The 23,616-nt window shown below is 40.1% G+C and overlaps 1 protein-coding gene and 1 pseudogene across 2 annotated transcripts in view; both read right to left on the bottom strand.

Moving 5' to 3' along the window:
* ARHGEF4 (Rho guanine nucleotide exchange factor 4) overlaps positions 1–23,616 on the bottom strand; it is a 256,867-nt gene that overhangs the window by 214,866 nt on the left and 18,385 nt on the right. The window lies entirely within an intron of this gene.
* Positions 16,344–16,444, bottom strand: LOC113251595 (U6 spliceosomal RNA; annotated as a pseudogene).

The raw sequence follows: 23,616 nt of genomic DNA, 5'->3' as shown, positions 1-23,616 counted from the left end.
GATTTACTTGAATACTGTAAACTCTTGATTGTTTCCTAGAATTCCTAAGAAATTGGTTCAGGCAACTTCTGGTTGGTTTATTTAAATCCAGTTTTTGTAAGGGAACAAAATCTTAGAGCTTTCTAGTTTGCTATTATGCTGATTGATATCGCTTACCTGAAATATTACTTAAAAATTATAAAATGCTCTGAATTTTATTGTCCCTAGTTCCTGGTTTATGCTGTTTTTTTTTCATGGGCTCTTTTTCCCCTCTTCATCTTATGTAAGTGTCTCTTAGGACTCCTCCATTAGCCCTCTTCTCATTCTATACACAAAGACTAGATTATCTCATTCACATGGACTTATCTACATATTAATGGCTCCCAAATCTGTCTCCAACCCAGATCTCACTCTTCTACATCTGTCTGCCTCCTGCACACTAGACTAACCTATTCCACAGGAAGTCAGTCGCAATCTCATTTCTATCCCTCCAACTTTAAAATCTACTTCTAGGCAACCTTCTTCCCTCCATTTCCACCCCCACCAGGACTTTATTTGGGCAGACCTGGGGACAGGGAGACTCTGTATCTAAAAGAAGGTGCTGGGCCTTTTTGTGGTGAAGTGTGGCTTGTGCTGGTGACACAGGACCTGGTGGGGCAGGGGGCGCTTGATCTTGGAGTCATGCAACTGCCTGACTGCCAGTTGGCAGCATTTGCTGGCCACACTCTCCTCCACCTTCGTGATCTGGATCTAGTGGGCCCAGGCAGGGGCCAGGCTAGTCAGCCTTCTAACTCATTGTATCTCCAGTCTTTCCTCGCTCTAATTGCATCTCCATATGGAAGCCAGAGTTTCTTCTCTTGCTGTCTTTAGGATCAGTCTGAATGCCTTAAGCATGGCAATCAAGGGCCTTTAGCACTGATTCAGTTCTCTCTTACTTAGCACTCTGCCTCTTCCCTGTAACTCCTATTATTCAGCTTTCCTAAACTACATATTCTTCCAGCCTTTCTCATGATATGTAACCTCTGTCTGGAATGTCTACTTCGTCTCTGGCTGAGAAGCCTACTTTAGGAGTTAGTTAGGCTGTTCATACTGGGAAGCCTTATTTGATGCACTCTTGTTCCACTGGTGATTCCCTTTATTACATATCATGCTATATCATCTTTGCTTATTTACTTGGCTGTCTTACCTACTACTCTGTAGTCTTCTTGAGAGCACAGATAATTTTGTTGATGGGAGGAGCCCCCTCATTTGACATACCTGACAAGAAATAGGAACAATAAGTGAATGCCTACTGAGTGAGTAAAGGATTCATGTACTACCTGACAATTAAGATAACCTTATAGAACATTTATGGTGTGGCTTACTATGTGCTTGGTGCTCTGCATTTGTTATCTTTTTTAAAAAGAGGTAGGTATTATTGGGTCCCCTTTATAAATGTGGAAACTAACCTAAGAGAGTTAATGCAACTTGCCTGAGGTCTGTTGCCCAGCTAACAAGGGATGAAGGAGAGACTTGGACCCAACTCCGAATGATTCCAATGCCTGCGTCCTTTCAAGGTCATCATACTTTTTACCAAAGTTAAAGTTCAGTGGCTCTTAAATATATATGTATTTTATTTCTAATCTTTAGATATGATTAATATATCACTCATGGGTTTTGGAGCACAGAATTAGTATGTATTTGGTAGAATAAAATAAATCAAAGTCCAAGTACAGTGATTCCTAATTTGAGGGCTTTTAGTGCCAAAGTAGGATTTTAAGGACAAACTCATTGGTGGAGATAGAGTGCAAAACACATGTCAGCTACAACTTGCACTAAATTTGTGCCCTCAGGCTTCCAGGAAAGTGTGTAGGAGTGAAACTCTCACAGGAAGAGGGGAGGTGGGGAGTTTCTTGGATGGAGCCCAGCTCAAATGGGTACTTAGTTCAGAAAACCATGAGCTAGAAAATGGAAGTGAGATGTGCTTTTAATTTCACTTCCCCAGAGTGTCATGGTTCTCTACACTTTAACTACCAGATAGGCACTGACTTACCAAATCATACCATCTTCTCAGAGGGGCCCTCCCTGAATACCTTGTACAAAATAGTAGCCAGCTTCACCCACCCAACCCCAGCCACCCACCTAAACTTTGGAATTCTTCATCTCCTTTAGTCTTCTTTATTTTCTCCATAGCCCTTACCCAATACATACTTGTTTATCATTTATCTCTCCCATTAGAATGTCAGTTCTATGGCGCTAGAAGTTTTTATTGTTTTGTTACCCCTGTGTCCCCAGTTCCTGAAACAGTGCCAGGCACCAATTTTTTTTTGTGAAAAGACCACTGTGGTGTTTGTTGTCTTGTGTATCACCCCTGAGCCTGGTGCTGTGAGAGCCTCAGGGGGAGAAGATGATGTTCCTACTCTCAGGAAATTGACTGAAGAATGGAACTGTTCAGAAACTCAGATTTAATTTTACCCTCCTTATAAGATAATACGGGGGCTGGCAAATATTTCCTTTTATGAGGGAGACTGTAAATATTTTTAGGCCTTGTGGACAGCATAAGGTCTCTGTCACATGTTCTTCATTTTTTAAATAAACTTTTACAAATATAAAAGCCATTCTTAGCTTGTAGGATGTAGAAAACAGATCATGTGCTAGATTTGGCCCACAGGCCATAGTTTGCTGACCCTTGAGATATAAATTAACCTATTACTCTCTCATGGATTCTGGAAGAAGACATGAAACTCCTGGCTCAGAGTCAAAGGACTTCATTACTCATGGCACAGCAAGCTGGAACAGCATGATGTCTGTGGGATTCTTGCCCCTAAAATCCTATGGAGTCAATACAGACAGCCCAGGTGGGTACTTTGCAGGCAGTGAATTTGTGTCACAACTGAGGATCACTGAGCATGGGCAGTCACTTCCTTTATACCAAGCCTGCTCTTTATCCTGGAAGGAGACATTACTCCATCTCTCAAGGTTGTTTGCTGCAACTCCAACTCTGAGAAATGAGATGGATTATTTTTGGATTACCCAGTAAATATGTGCAAAGATTGCTTAGGGCCTATTTTTTTATAATAATATTTTTTATTATATTATGTTAGTCACCATACAGTACATCCCTGGTTTTTTATGTAAAGTTCCACAATTCATTATTTGCGTATAACACCAAGTGCACCATGCAATACGTGCCCTTCTCAATTGACTCAATACTGTTTTCATTCCTTTGTGTTTCATTTGAATTGAAGAGAATTTAGTAGGTGCCAGGAAATATACATGGGACTGGGACTAATGATACAAAGAGAAATAAAACATGTTCCCATTCTCAGGGAGCTCACAGACTGTTAACAACGAATGTATTAAGTGTTCACAGCAGAAGCATAAACACTAATCTGGCAATAGGTGCATGGTAACCTTTTGGGCATCTTGGGAACACATAAGAGAGAAAGTGGTTTTTGAGTTGGGCATTAAAAGATGCTCAGGTGAGGCAGCATAGGAATGGAAGGAATTTTCAGGTAGAGGATCCAGCTCAGACAAAGGTACAAAGGTATATTGAGCAATGCTGAATAGTTGGGTGTTGCCAAAGTATAGTATATATGGGTGAGGTCAGTGGGGAGTGAGATAGGGAGAGAAGGAATGAGGGAGGAAACTAGAATTTTCCAAGAATTAGTTACTTGGATACATTAACTTATCTAATCCTCGTAGCCTATCAGGTAAGATTGAGCACATACGTGTGCAGAGTTTCTTAGGCTTTAAATACACTCTCACATTTACTCCTCATAACTACCTGAGCAGCCTTTTGGAAAAAGAGAAACCTGAGACTTACTAACTTGTTCAAGGTCATGGCTGGTGGTACATCTAGGATTTGAATCTTCATTGGCTAGGTCCCACAACCTGTGCTCTTCAGCACAACTCTCTGTTGCCTCAGAAACTAAGGCTTTGGAAGAAGAATATATACTTTTCCAAGTTTATCCAGAAATTGTGAAACATTGATTGTGAAACTGGAATTTGTACCTATGTTTATCTGCCTGCAAAACTAGTCCTGCCTTAGATTACAGAGTCCTTTATGCCAACAAGTTTCTGCATAATTCAAAGAATTACTAACAATGGAAGGCAATAGCTTGAATCAGAGATATGAAAGCAGACCAGGAACAGTGATAGAAGTGAAAGAAAACCCCCAAACCCCCACCCCCTTTCATTTGTGTTAGTTGTTCTCAGCTCCTTCCGAGAAAAGCTACATGTTCTACCAGTGGAAGGCAACACAGCATAGCAGTCAAGAGCATAGGCTTTATGACATGAGCAGCTTAGCTTCACTAAACACCTGTGGAAAATTAGGCAAATTGCTTCCTTGCTCCAATTCTCATTTTCCTCCTTTGAGAAATGAGTTGTGAAGGTCAAATAAGATAGTTTTTTTAAAGCAATAAACACAGAGTTTGACACAAAGGATTGTCTTGAAGGATATTGAAATTGCCAAAAATTAGGACAATATTGGCATTGGGGGGAGTTGATGGTGAGTTAGAAAGGAAAATCTTGGTAGCATAGACATTTTAACTATATTAATTCTTCCGATCCATGAGCATGGAATGTTTTTCCATCTTTTTGTGTCTTCTTCAATGTCTTTCAAGAGTGATTTGTAGTTTCTAGAATACAGAACTTTTACCTCTCTGGTTAAGTTAATTCCGAGATAACATATGACTTTTGGTGCTATTGTAAAATGGAATGGATTCCCTAATTTCTTTCTTCAGTCTCATTGTTCGTATATAGAAATGCAACTGATTTCTGTGCATTGATTTTGTATCCCGCCACATTACTGAATTGCTCTATAACTTCTAGTAGTTTGGGGGTGGAGTCTTTTGGGTTTTCCATATAGAGTATCATGTCATCTGCAAAGAGAGACAGTTCGACTTATTCTTTGCCAATTTGGATACCTGTTAACCCTTTTTGTTGTCTGATTGCTGTTGCAAGGACTTTTAGTACTATGTTGAATAATAATGGCGAGAGTGGGCATCCTTGTCCTGTTCCTGATCTTAAGGGAAAGGCTTCCAGCTTTTCCCCATTGAGAATGATATTTGCTGTGGGCTTTTCTTAGATGGTTTTTATGATATTGAGGAATGTTCCCTCTATCCCTACACTCTGAAGGGTTTTAATCAGGAGAGGATGCTGTATTTTGTCAAATGCTTTTTCTGCTCTATTGAGAGGATCATATGGTTCTTGTCTTTTCTTTTATTAATGTGCTCTATGACGTTGATTGATTTCTGAATGTTGAACCAGCCTTGCATCCCAGGAATAAAACCCACCTGGTCGTGATGGATAATCCTTTTAATGTACTGTTGGATCCTATTGGCTAGGATCTTGTTGAGAAATTGGCATCCATATTCATCAGGGATATTGGTCTGTAATTCTCTTTTTTGATGGGGTCTTTGGTTTTGGGATCAGGGTAATGCTGGCCTCATCGAACAAGTCTGGAAGTTTTCTTTCTTTCTTTCTTTCTTTCTTTCTTTCTTTCTTTCTTTCTTTCTTCCTTCCTTCCTTCCTTCCTTCCTTCCTTCCTTCCTTCCTTCCTTCCTTTCCTTCCTTCCTTCCTTCCACCCTTCCTTCCTTCCTTCCTTCCTTCCTTCCTTCCTTCTTTCCTTCCTTCCTTCCTTCCTTCCTTCCTTCCTTCCTTCCTTCTTCTTTTTGAAATAGCTTCAGTAGAATAGGTATGATTTCTTCTTTAAATGTTTGATAGAAGTCCCCTGGGAATCCATCTGTCCCTGGATTCTTGTTTTTTGGGAGGTTTTTGATTACTGCTTCAATTTTGTTACAGGTTATTGGTCTTTTGAGATTGTCTATTTCTTCGTTTCAGTCTTGGTATTTTGTAAGTTTCCAGGAAGGCATCCATTTCTTCCAGCTTGCTTAATTTGTTGGCATATTGTCACTGGTAATAATTTCTAATAATTGTTTCTATTTCCTTGGTGTCAGTGATGATCTCTTCCTTTTCATTCATGATTTTATTGATTTGGGTCCTTTCCCTTTTCTTTTGTATAAATGTGGCCAGAGGTTTATCAATCTTATTAATTCTTTCAAAAAACCAGTTTCTAGTTTTGTCGATCTGTTCCACTGTTTTTCTGGTTTCTATTTCATTAATCTTTGCTCTAATCTTTATTATTTCTCTTCTCCTGCTTGGTTTAGGTTTTATTTGCTGTTCTTTTTCCAGCTCCTTTAGGTGTAAGGTTAGCTTGTGCATTTGGGATTTTTCTATTTTTTTTGAGAGAGGCTTGAATGGCTATGTATTTCCCCCCTTGGACAGCCTTTGCAGTATCCCATAGGTTTTGGACTGATGTGTTTTCATTCTCATTGGTTTCCATAAATTGTTTAAGTTCTTTTTTAATTTTCTGGCTGACCCAAACATTCTTAAGCAGGATGGTTCTTAGCTTCCAAGTCTTTGAGTTTCTTCCAAATTTTTTCTTGTGATTGAGTTCCAGTTTCAAAGCATTGTGGTCTGAGAATATGCAGAGAATAATCTCAACCTTTTGGTATTGGTTGAGACCTGATTTGTCACCCAGTATGTGGTCTATTCTGGAGAAAGTTCCATGTGTGTTTGAGAAGAATGAGTATTCTGCTGTTTTAGGGTGGAGTGTTCTGTATATATTTATGAGGTCCATCTGGTCCAGTGTGTCATTCAAAGCTCTTGTTTCTTTGTTGATTTTCTGCTTAGGTGATCTGTCTATTGCTGAGAGTGGAGTGTTGCAGTCCCCTACTATTAACATATTATTATCTATATGTCTCTTTATTTTGGTTAACAGTTGGCTTATGTAGTTGGCTGTTCCTATGTTGGGGGCAAAGATATTTATAATTGTTAGATCCTCTTGTTGGATAGACCCTTTAAGAATGTCTTAAATGTGTCCTTCTGTATCTCTAACTACAGTCTTTAGCTTAAAATCTAATTCATCTGATCTGAGAATTGCTACCCCAGCCTTCTTTTGAAGTCTGTTGGCATGAAAAATGGTTCTCCATTGCTTCACTTTTAGGTGGATGTATCTTTAAGTTCAAAATGAGTCTCTTTTAGACAGCATATGGATTGGTCCTGTCTTTTTATGTAATCTGAAATGCTGTGCCATTTCAACAGAGAGTATTTAGGCCATTCACATTGAGAGTAACTATTGAAAGATACGAATTTAGTGCCAGCATATTGCCTGCAAAGTCCCTGTTTCTATAGATTGTCTCTGTAAATTTCTGGTCTATATAACTCTTGGGGTCTTCCTTTTTTTATAGAATCCCACTTAATATTTCTTGCAGGGCCAGCTTGGTGGTCACATATTCTTTGTTTTTGCCAGTCCTGGAAGCTCTGTCTCTCCATCCATTCTGAATGACAGCCTTGCTGGATAAAGTATTCTTGGCTTCATGTTCCTCTCATTTAATACCCTGAATATGTCTCGCCAGCCCTTTCTCGCTTCTGCGGACAGGTCTGACCTTATTCTGATGTTCCTCCCTCCATACATAAGAAATCTCTTCCCCCTAGCTGCTCTCAGGATAGCTTCCTTGACTCTTAGATTAGCAAGTTTTACTATTATATGCCAGGATGTTGGTCTATTTTTATTGATCTTGGGCTGGGTCCCCTCTGCCTCTTGAACATGAATGCTTGTTTTCTTCCCCAGGTTAGGGAAGTTCTCAGCTATGATTTGCTCAAATATATCTTCTAGTCCTCTCTCTCTCCACCCCCTCAGGGATCCCAATAATTCTGATAGAATGTTTCATGGCATCATTGATCTAGTTCTAATCTCATGGGCTTCTAGTTGTTCATCCTTAGCCTCCTCCGCTTCCTTCCTATCAGCTTATTTTCTAGATCACTAATTTGTTCTTCTGCCTCATTTACCCTAGCTGTTAGAATATCCATTTTGGACGGCATCTCATTCATAGCATTTTAAAGTTCAGCCTGATTAGCTCTCATTTCTGCCCTTAGGGATTCTATATTGCCACTAATGGTTTTCTCAAGCCTAGCTAATGACTTCATAGTTGCTACCCTGAAGTCTATCTCTGACATCTTGCTTATATCCATATCCATTAGATCTGTGGCAGAGGACATTGCCTCTGGTTCTTTTCTTTGTTGAGAGTTCCTCCTCTTATTCATTCTGTTGAGGAAATGTACAGAGTCCAAAATATCAATCATGACCCAGGCAAGATGGACCCTAGGAAAATCCAGAGTGGTCTGAAGCCACCACCAAAAAAAAAAAAAAAACAAAGCCAAAATGAAACCCAAGAATAAAATTTATAAAATTTAAAAACTTAAAAAAATTAAAATTATTTTTTAATTGAGGGGAGGGGGGCTATAATCTCTCAGTGTGGTCAAAGTAGGGTGTTTCAGTTCTTCCTGGGTGTATTTTGTTCTGTTAAAGGACATTACTTCCCAGAGTTACAGGGAAAGTAAAACTGGAATATATATAAAGGTAATATTGAATAGGGAAAAAAGGACTACATCGAAGCATATATCTATATTAAAAATATAGGTGTGAAAAAGTACAAGTTAAAGAGCTATTATGAAATATGATATATTAAATATCTAGTTGAAATGAGAGATAGGTAAAGAGAAAAAACAAAGAAGCATAAGAGAAAGAATAAAAAGAAAAAAAGAGTTGTACCTGAAAAATACACAAGCCATAAGGCAATGCCTGGAGCTCAATAAACTATTTTCCCCTGGTGTTGGAGTTTTACAGTTTCATGGGTACCCTAGGGTCATCGTCCTCTTGTTCTTTCAGCCTGTCTCTGGCAGAGGGGCCTGCTGCACTGTTTCTCAGGCAACCCTGCTTTGGCAGAGTTCCCTTGCCCCCTGTCAGGGGGGCTGGGCTCCTTGAAAATTGGTTTTTTGAACTCTTGTTCTCTGGAAGCTTTCCATACTTTTTCTGAGGGTCAGAGCAAAAATTGGCCACACCCTGACCTCTGTCACGGAGCAGAGAAATCATAGTCTGCTCTTCTCTGAACCCTCCAGAACACACAGTCTCCATTTCTGTATGTGCTGCTGAAAACCACAGCCTCTCATGAATGGTGTACACCAGCAGAGACCTTCTCAGCAGTCCACCCGGGAGCCCAGACTTGTCTTTGGCCTTTGCGCTTCTAAAACCATGAGCCATCCTGGGTTCGTGCACATGTTCTTGCAGCTCCTGGATCCTGTTTGAGCATTGCTCTAGAGCTCTTCCTAACTGCTACTGCTTTGCGAGTTTTCGCTTGGTCCCCTGGCTGACACTTTTGCTCTCTAGTGTTATAATACTTTCCAGGGGCCAGCTTATGGAGGTTCCCTCCCCCTTCTGCTTATCTTCTGATATCTGTCCACAGATTCATGACTCCTCCCCCTTCCTACCTCGTGACCAGTGGAGTTTTTCTGCCTGTAGAGATTCAGATATATATTCTTACATCTCAGATTGATTTCGTGGGTGTTCAGAATGGTTTGGTAAATATCCAGCTAAATTCAGGTGATGGGTTGAAATGGAGTCCCCTACTCCTCCACCATCTTGCCCCCATCCCCTGCTTGTTTCTTGAATTCTACATTTGAGTGAAATCATATGGTATTTGTCTTTCTCTGACTGACTTATTTCATTTAGCATTATACTCCCTAACTCCATCCATGTTGTTGCAAATGGCAAGATTACATTCTTTTTTGTGGCTGAATAATATTCCAGTGTGTGTGTGTATGTGTGTGTGTACATATACGTATATATCTCATATCATCTTTATCCATTCATCAATCAATGGACACTTGGGCTGCTTCCATATCTTGGCTATTGTAAATAATGCTGCGATAAACATAGGGGTGCATGTATCCCTTTGAATTAGTGTTCTTGGGTTCTTTGGCTAAACACCCAGTAGTATGATTTCTGGATCACAAGGTAGTTCTATTTTTAACGTTTTGAGGAACCTCCATACTGTTTTTCATAGTAGCTGCACCATTTTGTATTTGTACCAATTATGCAAGAGGATTCTTCTTTTGTCGCATCCTGGCCAACACCTGTGGTTTCTTGTGTTGTTGATTTTAGCCATTCAGACAGATGTGAGGTGATCTCATTGTAGTTCTGATTTGTATTTCCCCGATGATAAGTGATACTGAGTATCTTTTCATGTATCTGTTAGTCATCTGTATGTTTTCTTTGGAAAAATGTCTGTTCATGCCCATTTCTTAATTGGATTATTTGGTTTTTGGGTGTTGAATTTTTAAAGTTCCTTATATATTTTGGATACTAACCCTTTATTGAATAGGTCATTTGCAAATATCTTCTCCCATTTCAATTATGATACTTTCAACTTATGACAGGTTTATTGGGATATAACCCCATTGTAAGTTGAGGAAGATTTGCACATTGAGACAAATGAAAGCAAAAACACAAAATACCAAAATCTATTATATATAGTGAAAGCAAAGGAAAAGAAAAGCAAATTAAACCCAAAACTGGGGGCGCCTGGGTGGCACAGCGGTTAAGCGTCTGCCTTTGGCTCAGGGCGTGATCCTGGCGTTATGGGATCGAGCCCCACATCAGGCTCCTCCGCTATGAGCCTGCTTCTTCCTCTCCCACTCCCCCTGCTTGTGTTCCCTCTCTCGCTGGCTGTCTCTATCTCTGTCGAATAAATAAATAAAATCTTTAAAAAAAAAATAAACCCAAAACTGGCAGAAGGAAGAAGACTCATATTACTAAAATCAGAAATAAAAACAAAAACAATTCTACTGAGGTTACAGATATAAAAAGAATGTGATGAACATTTTTATGCCAACATATTGGTTAACTTAAATGAAGTGGACAAATTCCTAGAAACACATAATGTGCCAAAACTGAATCATGAAAAGATAAAAGATCTGAATAGACCTATAACTAGTAAAGAGATTAAATCAGTAGTCAAAACCTTCAACAACAACAAAAAGCTAGGACCAAATGGCTTTACTGGTGAATAGTACCAAACATTTAAAGAAAAATGAACACAAATCCTTTTCAAACTTTTCAAAATATTGAAGAGGGGGAAACACATCCTAACTCATTCTGTGAAGCCAGGAGTACCCTGACACCCAAACTACACAGAAAATAGAAGAAAACTACAGACCAATATTTCTTATAAATATTGTTGTAAAAACCTTTGATAAAATACTAGCCAATTGAATTCAGCAGCATATTAAAAAGATTATGTATCATGACCAAATGAAATTTATTCCCAGAATGTGATAATTGTTAAACAAGTGAAAACTGATTCAATAAAATCAATTACTAGAATGAAGGAGAAAGAACATATGATCATCTCAACTGATGCAGAAAAAGTATTTGACAAAATTCAACACCCTTTCTTCACTAAAATAAAACAAACTCAATAAACCAGCAGTAGAAGAAAACTTCTTCAATATGATATGAAAAACCACAGCTAACATCATACTCAGTGATCAAAGTATTTCCCCCACGATAGGAACAAAACAGGGATTCCCACTTTCTACATCTTCTATTCAGTGTAGTCCTGGAAGTCCTTGCAAGAGCAAATAGGCAAGAAGAAAAAAAAAGGCAATAATATTGAAAAGGGAGAAATAAAATTATCTTTGTTTACATATAACATGACTTTATATCCCAAATACACACACACACACACACACACACACACACACACAGTGTTAAAGCTCATAAATTAGCAATTCAGCAAAAAAAATTTTTTTTTGTGGAACACAAAATTAACACACAAAATTCAGTTGCATTTCTATGCACTAATATTGAAAAATCCAAAACAAAACTAAGGAAACTTTACAATAGCAAGAAAAATTAAAATACTTAGGAATAAACTTGATCAAGGGGGTAAAAGACCAGTACACTGAAAACTATGTAATATTGCTGAAAGAAATTAAAGAAGGTGACAATGAATGACATCCCACGTTCATAGACTAGAAAACTGAATATTACTAAGATGACAATACCACCTAAAATGATCTCCAGATACAATGCAATTCCTATCAAAACCCAGTGTCCTTTCTGAAGAAATAGAAAAACCTATACTAAAATTCCTATGAAATATCAAGGGACTCTGAATAGCCAAAATAATCTTAAAAAAAAAAAAAGAACAAAGTTGGAGGTCTCATACTTCCTAATTTCAAAACTTACTACAAAGCTACAGTAACTAACAGTACTGGCATAAAGACAGACATATAGAACAATGGAACAGAATAGAGAGCTCAGAAATAAACTCTTACATAAATGATTAAATGATTTTTGATGAAGGTATCAAGAAAGGACAGTCTTTTCAATGAATGTTTTTGGGAAACTGAATATTCACACATAAAAGAGCGAAGCTGGACCTGTACCTTATACCATATAGAAAAATTAACTCAAAATGGTTCGAAGACATAAGTATAGGAGCTAGAAAACGAAAACTTTTAGAAGAAAACATAGGAGGAAAGTTACATGACATTGGATTTGGCAATGATTTCTTAGATGTGACACTAACAGCACCGGTAACAAAAGAAAAAATAAATTGGACTTCTACCAAAACTTAAAACTTTTGTACATCACAGGACACTATCAACAGAGTGAAAAAGCAACCAATGGAAGAGGAGAAAATATTTACAAATCATATATCTCACAAAGGATTAATTTTCAGAATACACAAAGCACTTATACACTCCAACAACAAAATAAGGAAAATAATATAAAAATGGGCAAAAACTTGAACAGACATTTCTCCATAGAAGATGTACAGAGGTCAGTAAGTACATTAAAAATGATTCAATGTCCTTAGCCATTAGGGAAAGACAAAATATACCACTTCACATCCATTAGGATGGCTATTTTAAAAAAAACAGAAAATAGTGGCACCTGGGTGGCTCAGTTGTTACGTGTCTGCCTTCAGCTCAGGTCATGATCCCAGGGTCCTGGGATCGAGCCCCACGTGGGGCTCCCTGCTCAGCAGGAAGCCTGCTTCTTCCTCTCCCACTTCCCCTGCTTGTGTTCCCTCTCTCATTCTCTCTCTGTTAAATAAATAAAATCTTAAAAAACAAAACAAAAAACCAAAAAATAATTAGCATGGCAAGAATGTGGAGAAGTTGGAATACCTGTGCATTGCTGATGGAAATGTAAAATGATGCAACTGCAACAGAAAACCGTGTATTACTCAGAAAATTAAACATAGACTATATTATATGATCTAGCCATTCTAATTCTGAAAAAAATAAAAGCAGGGAATCAAACTTTTACATCATAAGAATAAGTCTGGGCCATAAAACGCAACTTAACAATTTTAAAAAATGGAAATCATACAAAGTATGTTCTCAGACCATGGTGAAAGTAAGCTAAAATCAATAAGAAAAAAATAGCTGGAAAATCTCAAACCTAACCAAAGAGGCAAAGGATATGTACTCTGAAAACTATAGAGCACTTATGAAAGAAACTGAAGAAGGAACAGAGAAATGGAAAAATATCCCATGCTCATGCATTGGAAGAACAAATATTGTTAAAATGTCTATGCTGCACATTCAATGCAATCCCTATCAAAATACCATTAACGTTTTTCACAGGGCTAGAAAAAAATAATCCTAAAATTTGTATGGAACCAGAAAAGACCCCAAATAGCCAAAACAATCCTGAAAAAGAAAACCAAAGCTGGAGGCATCACAATTCTAGACTTTAAGCTGTATTACAAAGCTGTAATCATCAAGACAGTATGGCACTGGCACAAAAACAGATACATAGACCAATGAAACAGAATAGAAAACCCAGAAATGGACCCTCAACTCTATGGTCAGCTAACCTTCAACAAAGCAGGAAAGAATATCCACTGGGAAAAAAAGACAGTCTCTTCAACAAATGGTTCTGGGAAAATTGGACAGCCACATGTAGAAGAATGAAACTGGACCACTTTCTTACACATACAGAAAAAAATAGACTCAAAATGGATGAAAGACCTAAATGTGAGACAAAAAAACATCAAAATCCTAGAGAAGAACACAGGCAGCAACCTTTTTTACCTCAGCTGCAGCAACTTCTTGCTAGACACGTCTCCAAAGGTAAGGGAAACAAAAGCAAAAATGAGCTATTGGGACTTCATCAAGATAAAATGCTTTTGCACAGCAAAGAAAAGAGTCTACGAAACTAAAAGACAACCTGAAGAATGGGAGAAGATATTTTCAAATGACATATCAGATAAAGGGCTAGTACTCAACATCTGTAAAGAATTTATCAAACTGAACACCCCCAAAACAATAAATCCAATCAAGAAGTGGGCAGAAGGCATGAACAGACATTTCTCCAAAGGAGACATACAAATGGCCAACAGACCCATGAAAAAATGCTCAACATCACTCGGCATCAGGGAAATACAAATCAGAACCACAATGAGATACCACCTCACACCCATCAGAATGGCTAAAACTAGTGTCAGGAAACAACTGATGTTGGTGAGGATGAGGAGAAAGGGGAATCCTCTTACAATCTTGGTGGGAATGCAAACTGGTACAGACACTCTGAAAAACAGTATGGAGATTCCTCAAGACGTTAAAAATAGAGCTACTCTATGACCCAGCAATTGCACTATTAGGTATATAACCCAAAGATACAAATGTAGTGATCTGAAGGGGCACCTGCCTCCCAATGTTTAGAGCAGCAATGTCCACAATAGCCAAACTATGGAAAGAGGTGAGAGGTCCATCAATAGGTGGATCAATAAAGAAGAAGTGATATATATAAACAATGGAATATTACTCAGCCATCAAAAAGAAAGAAATCTTGGCATTTGCAATGACGTGGATGGAACTAGGGAGTATTATGCTAAGCTAAATAAGTCAGTCAGAGAAAGACAAATATATGATTTCACTCATTGCGGAATTTAAGAAACAAAACAGATGAACATAGGGGAAGGCAAGGAGAAATAAAATAATATGAAATAGGGAGAAAAACCATAAGAGACACTTAATTCTAGGAAACAAACTGAGAGTTGCTGGAGGGGAGGTGAGTGGGGCGAGGGGGTAACTGGGTGATGGGCATTAAGGAGGCACTTGATGTAATGAGCACTGGGTGTTATATGCAACTGATGAATCACTAAATTCTACCTCTGAAACTAATAATACAGTATATGTTAACTGAATTGAATTTAAATAAGGAATTTTAAAAATAATTTAAAAAAAGAAGAAAACAGGACAATCCAAACACTTGGAAACAAAACAATACATGTCTAGATAATCCAAGGTCAAAGAGGACATTTTAAGGAAAATGTGAAAAAAAAACCAGTTAACCAAATGAAAATGAAAGTGCATGTATGTTTAGAAAAAATTGTGGGACACAGCTAAAGTCATGCTGAGAGGGAAATGTATACCAGTAAGTGAATACAGTAGGAAACAAGAAAGTCTTAATCTATGACCTATGTTCCGCCTCAAGACCCTAATTAAAGAAGAGCAAACTAAGTCTAAAACAAGCAGAAGGAAATAAATAATAATGAGCAGAAATCAATGAAGTAGAAACAAAAAGAACAGGGGAAAAATCAATGAAGTAAAGAGCTGATTCTTTAAAAAGTTAAAAATTGACCAAGCTCTAGTTGGCTTGACAAAGAAAAAAGAGAGAAGACACACATTATCAGGAATGAAACAGGGGACCCTGCAAGTATTAAAAGGATAAGAATACTACAAATAATTCTGTACATATAAATCTGACAACTTAGATGAAATGGACCCATCAATCAAAAAACACAAACTACCATACAACCTAGCAGTTGCACTTTTGGGCCTTTATCCCAGAGAAATGAAAATTTACATTTACACAAAAACCGGTCCATGAATGCCCACAGCAACTTTATTCACAATAGCTCAGATTCAAAATAGATTAATATTCACAATAGATCAAAACTGGAAATGTCCTGGATGTCCTTCAACAAGTGAATAGTTAGACAAACTGGTACACCCATCCAATGAAGTACCAGCCATGGATATACACACAGCTTGGATGCATCTGCAGAGAATTATACTAAGTGGAAAAAATCCAAACCTAAAGTATTACATACTGTATGAATCCATTTATATAATATTCATGTTTATTTTTTAAAGATTTTATTTAAATTCCAGTTAGTTAACATACAGTGTAATATTATTCTCGGGTGTACAATGTAGTGATTCAGTACTTTCATACAACACCCAGTGCTCATCACAAGTGCCCTCCTTAATCCCCATCACTTATTTCACCCATCCCCCACCCACCTCCCCTCTGATAACCATCAGGGTGTTCTCTATAGCTAAGAGTCTGTTTCCTGGTTTGTCTTTCTTTTTCCTTTTGTTTGTTTTGTTTCTTAAATTCCTCATATGAGTGAAATCATATGGTATTTGTCTTTCTGTGGCCTAGTTCACTTAGCGTAATACTCTCTAGCTCTATCTATGTCATTGCAAATGGCAAGATATATAACGTTCTTTTTTTAAAAAAAATATGGAACGCTATAGGAACATGTGTCTTTTTTACGCATGCTAATCTTCTCTGTATCATTCCAATTTTAGTATATGTGCTGCTGAAGTGAGCACTATAATATTCTCGAAATGACAAAATTATAGAGATGGAGAACAGATTAGTGATTGTTAGTGGTTAAGATGGGGGCATGGATGTGGCCATAAAGAAGCAACATGAGAGATCCTTGGGGTGCTGGAAGTGTTGCATGTCTTGATGGTATAAATGTCAACATCCTGGTTGTGATACTGTGCTATAGTTTTATGAGATGCTGTCACTGGGGGGAAATGGGTGAAAGGTACATGGCAGCTCTCTGTATTATTTCTTATAACTTGTATGTGAATACATAATAACTTTCCCCCCAAATTTAACTTAATTATAAAAATAAATCTTATGCTTACCCACTAGCTAATCTGAATCCTCAGGTTACGCTTTCAGGAAGTTTGAACAAATTTTGTCTCTATTTGCCATATAAGAAAGAGAATGCACACATACAGGCAAATTATGCTGAGGACTCAGGCCTGAGTGTTGAGCCTGGCCATGTTGGAAACTTTGGAAGACTAACTTTTAGCATTCTGCTCTGAGCCAACCTGTATGTACCATGACTCCTCTGACTTACCCTCCCATCTCCTTGGGAGAAAACAGGAGGACAAACCCTTGCACTGCCACCTTGTGGTTTGCTGAAAATAAGAATGAACAAGCTGGAACAGACCACGCACTCTTTGAGTAAGCCTGAGATGCTGTCTATGGATGGGAGATCCCTAAGGGGCAGGTAACTTACTGGAGTCAAGCAGTTAGTAAACTATTCATTAATTCATAACGGGACAAAACCCAGAACTAATTTATGCTGTTGGGCCAGAGGTGCCAGGAAGGCTAAAACAGAGGAACGAAAAGTTCAAAATTCTTCATTAATCTGGAGAGCCAATTTCAAAATAGCCTCCTGCTTTCATCTCTCAGGGAAAGAGTCTCACGTGATCTGTTACCACCAGAGGGCAGTAAGGAATCCGAAATAGTGCTCTCACTGCAGAGGGACCTTGATCAAATCAGGTTATCCACAGAACCTGGGGCAATTTGGAAGTCCAAGGCTGTGTATCCCTGAACCAAATCCCACCTCCAGGAACACTCTTCCCGACCTGCCACCACTCTTCCCGACCTGCCACCACATACACACACTGTCCAGTGTCACTCTATAGTTTCTGATCTCCAACCGTTTTGGATTCATTTCTCTGACCATGAATGACAGCTGGCATACTAAAGAGAGGACTATCACTGTATCAGATATATGTCCTAGTTAGTTCTGCCACTAGTAGCTAAGTAAAGAGTAACCACTATTAATCTCTGAATCTTATTTTCTTCTTTCATAAAATGGAAGTAATGACAATAATATTTATTGAACCTTTACCTTACATGCGTTTCATCACAGCCAGATGAGGTCGGCACTCTATCCTCATTTTATAGAAGATGAAATGGGGCACAGAGAAATCAAGTAACTTGGTCATGGTCCCATCAGCTAGGAAGTGGTGAGTCAGGATTTAAACCCAGGCAGTTTGGGGCGCCTGGGTGGCTCAGTCGTTAAGCGTCTGCCTTCAGCTCAGGGCGTGATCCTGGCGTTCTGGGATCGAGTCCCGCATCAGGCTCCTCCACTGGGAGCCTGCTTCTTCCTCTCCCACTCCCCCTGCTTGTGTTCCCGCTCTCGCTGGCTGTCTCTCTCTCTGTCAAATAAATAAATAAAATCTTAAAAATAAATAAATAAACAAACCCAGGCAGTTTGGCTCCAAGCCTCTGTGTGCCCATTCCTCTGAAGATTGAGAAAGGCAACAAAAGAAAGTTAGTGCACACAGTTAGCCCTGTAATAGTCATCTAATGCAGCCTTAGGAGTCTTTTTTTTTTTTAAGATTTTATTTATTCATTTGATATATAGAGAGACAGCCAGCGAGAGAGGGAACACAGGCAAGGGCAGTGGGAGAGGAAGAAGCAGGCTCCCAGCGGAGAAGCCTGATGTGGGGCTTGATCCCAGGACCCCAGGATCATGCCCCGAGCCGAAGGCAGATGCCTAACGACTGCGCCACCCAGGGGCCCCAGCCTTAGGAGTCTTTAAAGCATGGTCTGCAAGCTAATACTTAGCATGTGTGTGTGTGGCCACAGGTAAGCACATGGACAAGCTGTAGGCGGGAGGTGCCTGTGGGCAGCCTAGTAGAGGGGGCCCCTGCTCTTTGAAGGTGGTCTACCATGGAGACCTGACCCCATCCCATCAAACTACCATAGCCCTGTCAGGTGCTGGTGCTCCCATTTTACACATATGGCATTGATATCCCAGCACATTCTTTTCCCTCTACTCCTTTGTATCTCCTTGTAACCCATAATCCCCAAACAACAGGGAAATTCTTCCCTCTCCTAAGGAGCTGGCAGAAAGACAGTCTCCTTCCTGAATGACTGCATTAGAAACCCCATTAAGAACCTTGCAGACATCAGACAAAAGAACTTGCCAGCAGCAAGAGTTACAATTGTACCCAGTGGTCATGGGGAAGGGACACACAATTGGTACAATTCAGCTCAAAGCAGCTCAAAGAAGAAAGCTGGGAAATAGGAGGAGCCGAGCTCTGGAGTAATGTCTGCTGACAAGACATCTGGATGGGGGAGTCAGAAGGGGTCTTGCTTTAGGACTGAACAGCCTGTGGGTACGGAAGCCAACAGGGCCAGGTTTCCCAAGACAATCTCGATTTCAAAATTTCATCTGCTGTCAGTTTTTACTACAAAACCATGGTTTCTTCTAGGGCGGGTTCTAGACTAGAGAAGTCTTTGAAAGCAAGGCTTACATACTTTGGTGTGCTTGGTACAAGGCTAGCATGGCATCTCTCCACATACCTTCCACAGCTTCTCCCTGAAGCTGGAGCTCTGTGTTATGATAACCAGTAGGGGAAGACCCATTAATCTGAATTACAAGGTGAACAACTTGAAACAGGCTTGAAACCATTTTTAGAAAGCTGAGCTATTCGCTGCAGAGAAAGGAATAGCAGTTCCCTCCAGCTAGGTGCACTGCCTATTCTTATGTAATCTACAGAGCAGCCTTGCAAGGCACCATTGCTCCATTTTACAGACACACACTTTGTGCTCTGCCAGGTTAAGTACTCACCTAAGGTGACACAGCCGACAGGTGATGCACCAAGATCTAAAAACACATTTCACCATTTTCTATGCCCAACCTGTTTTGTGGATTTTCGGAAGGAAGAATTAACACCAAAGCCAGGAAGACAAGGTCTTTCCCTTTTCCTTGCTCCACTGGTGACAGAACCATAAGGAAGTGAGTCAAGTTAATTTTTAATTAACAAGAAATCAGAGGGTCTTCCCAGGATCCGGGAGAGTGGACCTACGTTTCCCAGATTGCTGGCATGAAGCATCTCCTGAAGCAGGGTCCACAGGATTTGGAAGACAAGTGATGAGACTGACAATCAAATAATTTTGGAAAATGCCGTAAGGTTAAATTGATGTTTCTTTTACAGACTCCTCAAAGCATCTGTACATTAGTGAACATTTCAAAGGTCCAAGTGCAGGAAGCTGAGGTATAGAAAAGTTCCTTGTAGGCCAGTATAGGGCTGGGAGAGGTGACTCGTGCCCCAGCTCTCCCATCCTCTGACTGGGCACCTTGTTTCCCTCTATGAACTGTGGTCTTTCATCAGTAAAGTCAAGTGACTGTCATGTGGTAATTCTTCGGAGCTCCTCTCCCTCTGACATTGCATGCCTGCAGACATGCTTCTGGGCAGCTCCCCACCCCTGCCCTAATGCCTACTACAGTGCCACTTAAGACCAGGTGCTTCCTCCTCAGAACCTCTGTCCCTCATCTACAAGATAAGGCTGACAGCACTTGTCCTAGGAGAGCTGATGATTAAATGATAACCTGTATTTAGACATCTGACATGTAAGTAGCAACCAAATAGTTCCCTCTCCCTCAGTTTCCATCCTGGAACTGACTAAGCCTGCCATGACTTTGGGAGCTTGTTTAATTCACTCACCTTAATGCATACAATTCTGAGAGGATTACATGGGAATGGATCAAAGAAAATAAGGACCATTCAAACATGAAGCAATGCTTCGTTCTAGAGGAAGGAGCAAGGCCAGAGAACCCCTTCTCTATCTCCTCTCCAGGACAGTGTCCCGGAAGCTCTAGGCCCAGGGACGCACTCCTTCCGGCTAAGCCAGTCTCTGGGCCCTGCCCCTATACACTTTGTGCTCACTTCTGCTTTTCCATCTCAACGTGCCCATCCCTCCATTTGAAATGTACCCTTTCCTGACTACCTAGTTCTACCAAAAGTCCTATCCTATTCTCAGGGGCCACCTCTCCTGTTAGGCCTTGTCCTTACACATTTTGCCAACATTCACCTGCTCTGTCCTCTTACCTCCTTCTTCCCCAGGGCTGGGGAGGAAGCTGCATAAGAGAAAAGCAGCAACACATATAGAAAAAATAGTCTTGATGGCCACTGATCTCTCCCACAGAAGTATTTCTATACAAGGCCCTTGTATGGGAATGACCGAAGAGGATGACTGTTCTCAGAATAGGAGACTTTTGCATTGCACCAAAACCTTAAGCCTCTCAGTGAGTGTTCCCAGAAAGGCAAATAATAGAGCTTTTCAATTGTTGCCAGGGCAAGCCTGAGAGCAAAACGGGTCCCATTAGCCATGACTAGTTTCAGTGAGGGGGCCTAATGTCCAAGAAACAATCCATTTTCCTGCCAGAGCCTCTGGCCCCCAAGGTCAACAAGCAAAAACACAGAACCATTTCTACCCTTTCCCTGCAGGGTTTCATTTGATAAGAAGTGGCCATTCCTCAGGGGAGAAAGGGCTCTGTTTGAGTGCAAATGCACCAACTCTCTGCTTCAACACAGGACATACTCTGCTGGTTCTCCCCTTGCCTCTCTGGCCCTCTCACACCCTTATTTCTTCCCAACTGTGGAAGCCATTGTCTCCCAGGCAGCTTCTATGCTCTAATTCTAGACACAGCCCCTGGGTCATCTGGTCTACTGTGGCTTCAAGGGCTGCCTGTGTGCTCAGGATACCAATTAGCTGTCACCACCTTCCTCTCCAGACCTGCAGACCGAACTGCTCACCAGGACTCACTGCTTATCTCATAGACATCTCAAAGTCAGGTTCCAAATAAGCCCAGTAAGCTCTCTCTGCCTCTTCTGTACTCCCTACTGATCAATGATACCATCATCAAGCCAACTGATTAGCGCAGAAACCCTAAGCCCTTCTACACCTCCTCTCTCATTCATCCCACATCCTAACTGGCTCCAAGTCCTGTGGACTATACCTCCTGAGTGCTCCAACATAAATCCTCTTCTCTGTCCATTGCCACTGATCCAGGTGTACCCTCTCATTACTAGCAGCTTCCCAAGTACTCTATAGGCCTCCAGCCTCACTTTTCCCACTCTGTTGCCAGATAGATCTTTCTAAACCATGAAATAGACAGTTAATCACATCTGTGAAATACTGTCTCTGTAGGCTGAATAATAACTCCCACGGTGTTCATGTCCTAATATCCAGGACTTGTGAATGTCACCCCAAAAGGGATTTTGCAGCTATGATTATGTTGAGGATGTTGTGATGGGGAGCTCACCCTAGATCACCCAGGTGGGCCCAATGTGGTCACCATGGGCCTTCTAGGGGGATGAAGGAGGATCAGAGGAGGAGACTGTGTGATGCTGAAGGCAGAGATGAAGTAATGCTTTTGAAGACGGAGCAGGTCGTAGGCCTAGGAATTCAGGTAGCCCCTAGAGCTGAAAAAGGCAAAGAAATGGATTCTGGAATAAAAGTATCAGATATCAGAATAATGAGCTCTAGGAGGAGAGATTTTAGGAGTCACCAAGCCTATTTTATTGAGTACCATGTAAATGGCCACCTCTTTATTTATAAGGCTGGTCCTAGGTGGAATGAGGCCATCCTGCTGTTAGTAGGTTCAAACCTCATCCAGACCCTGTTGCAGACCTGGTATTTTTATTCAGTTCTAAAAATGTTCCCCTGTTCAGATCCTGAAACTAACTTGGCAAGAATTTTAATCCACAAAGGAATGTGGCTGCCCAAAGAGCTAATGCCATCTTAGGATACATCAACTGACAAATACTGTACAGAAGAAGAATGAGGTCAAGTCCCACACTCCAGGGGCTAATCAGACCACAGGAGTCTGATCTCAGTTCTGAGGCCCATGCTTCAGTAAAATCCTGACAGATTTGATCACAGAATGTTGATCAAGATGGGAAATAAGCTCAAAATCATGTTGAATGAAGAATGATTAAGCAACGGAGTTTGTTTAACCCCAGGGGGGAAAAAAGATGCCTTAAAAGGAAGAAAAAGATTAAAGATCTTCACCTTTATTAACTATCACACGGGAGAAATTAGACATGTTCTGTGTGGATTAGAGGAAAGAAAGGACATCCACTAATGACAGAACTGCAAGGGTACATGAGGATGAGATCTGGGACAGGGACCATGGGCAGGTCACATAATACCTAAGGGCCAGATTTTTTTCATCTGGAAAATACTGTTGAGGAGAAAGAGAAGGACAATGATACCAACTTTTTCATGTGGAAGGATTACATGAAACAGTATTTCTTTTTTTATAATAATTTTTTATTATGTTAGTCACCATACAGTACATCCCTAGTTTTTGATGTAAAGTTCCATGATTCATTAGTTGTGTATAACACCCAGTGCACCATGCAATACATGCCCTCCTTACTACCCATCACCAGTCTCTCCCAGTCCCCCACCCCCCTCCCCTCTGAGGCCCTCAGTTTGTTTCTCATAATCCATAGTCTCTCATGGTTCATTCCCCCTTCTGTTTACCCCCCCTTTCTTCTTCCCTTTCTTCTCCTACAGATCTCCCTATTTCTTATGTTCCATAAATGAGGGAAACCATATGATAATTGTCTTTCTCTGCTTGACTTATTTCACTTAGCATTATTTCCTCCAGTCCTGTCCATGTTGCTGCAAATGTTGAGAAATCATTCTTTCTGATGGCTGAGGAATATTCCATTGTATATATGGACCACAACTTCTTAATCCAGTCATCTGTTGAAGGGCATCTCGGCTCCTTCCACGATTTAGCTATTGTGGACATTGCTGCTATGAACATTGGGGTGCATATGGCCCTTCTCTTTACTACGTCTGTATCTTTGGGGTAAACACCCAGTAGTGCAATGGCTGGGTCATAGGGTAGCTCAATTTTTAACTTTTTAAGGGACCTCCACACTGTTTT

This window comes from Ursus arctos, unplaced genomic scaffold (genome assembly GCF_023065955.2).
Source record: "Ursus arctos isolate Adak ecotype North America unplaced genomic scaffold, UrsArc2.0 scaffold_10, whole genome shotgun sequence".
Taxonomy (NCBI): Eukaryota; Metazoa; Chordata; class Mammalia; order Carnivora; family Ursidae; genus Ursus; species Ursus arctos.
The sequence above is the reverse complement of the archived record's forward strand: the minus strand, read 5'-3'. Positions and strand labels throughout refer to the sequence as shown.